Raw genomic sequence first — 1,727 nt, 5'->3', positions numbered from 1 at the left:
AACCTAGTAAAGAAATCAGGAGTTGTAGATGCAAGCATCACCAACAGAATACGAGAGATATAAGAGAGAATCTCAGGGGTAGAAGACACCATAGAAAACATTGACACAATAGTCAAACAAAATGCAAAAAGCAAAAAGGTCCTAACCCAAAACATCCAGGAAATCCAGGACACAATGAGAAGACCAAACCTAAGGATAGTAGATATAGAAGAGAATGAAGACTCCCAAATTAAAGAGCCAGTGAATATCTTCAACAAAATTGTAGAAGAAAACTTCCCTAATCTAAAGAGAGAGATGCCCATGAACATACAAGAAGCCTTCAGAGCTACGAATAGAGTGGACCAGAAAAGAAATTACTCCCATCACATAATAATTAAAACACCAAATGCACTAAACAAAGAAAGAATTTTAAAGGCAGTAAGGGAAAAAGGTCAAGTAACATATAAAGGCAGGCCTATCAGAATTACAGCAGACTCCTCATCAGAGACTATGAAAGCTAGAAGATCCTGAGCAGATGTCATACAGACCCTAAGAGAACACAAATGCCAGCCCAGGCTACTATACCCACTAAAATTCTTAATTACCATAGATGGAGAAAACAAAATATTCCATAACAAAATGAAATTTACACAATATCTTTCCACAAATCCAGCCCTACAAAGTATAATAGATGGAAAACATCAACATAAGGGGCAAAACTACACCCTAGAAGATGCAAGAAAGTAATCTTTCAACAAACCCACACAAACCTAATTCCACCTCTTACAACAAAACAACAGAATGTAACAATTACTTTTTCTTAATATCTTAATATGAAAATTAATATCACCAGCATATCCTAATCGATCGAAATCTAAAAATATGAGGAATTAGAAATTTGTTGACTGCCATTCAATGGTCTCTCTAATTTGGTAATTGCAGAAATAGGTCCAATATTGTACAATCCATATATACTTTCTGCTTGTTTGTACATGACATTGTCTTGCTGTGTACAACATAATGTTCTTGAAATCTTGCTTCTCCTATCTCAGTCTCTCTATTAGTAGTATTGTTTATTTCATGTTTTTACACTATACTATGGTTTTCAGAAGGAGCTTACATATTTCAAAAGTATTTATATACCCAAAAGAAATGTAGACAATTAAATTGGGAAGGGGCTTGTAAGAGAACAACAAAGAGTAAGAATGAATGCTTTTGCTTGATGTTTGTAGCTATTGTATCAAGTTTGAAGAAAAGGACTTTATAAGTTACTCTTTCTCTGAGATGAATGCTTTTCCAAATTATCACAGTGAATGAACCAGATTCTTACCCTCACCTAATGTCTGTGCCACCCTCCAAGCAGAACCACTGTTCATTGAAATAGTTGGTGAATGACTTTATGGTTAGACCATCTTAATACATACACCATTTCTTAAATGAATGCAACTTGTTCTATATGGGCTGAGAATAAAGACACTCACTCAAGTCAAATAGCTTTGACCATAGCAGGAAATCTGTATCCAAAAACCGTGACTACAATTCATTCCTTAGCACAGAACTGTCAACTTTGAGCTTAGCTACCATGGAGGTAAAATCCTTTGGTGATGTGAGGGTCACTGAAGTACAGTCTTATTACAATGAAATCCAATGTCTAAAAATTGTCCTTATTTTGGGCTTGTACTGAAAGACCCCCAGAACTGGGGAGATCCTTACTCAAGTCTCGGGATGATGCAACCACCCAATAACTC

The sequence above is a fragment of the Mastomys coucha genome, unplaced genomic scaffold (genome assembly GCF_008632895.1).
Source record: "Mastomys coucha isolate ucsf_1 unplaced genomic scaffold, UCSF_Mcou_1 pScaffold21, whole genome shotgun sequence".
NCBI lineage: Eukaryota > Metazoa > Chordata > Mammalia > Rodentia > Muridae > Mastomys > Mastomys coucha.
Note: the sequence above shows the minus strand (reverse complement) of the source record.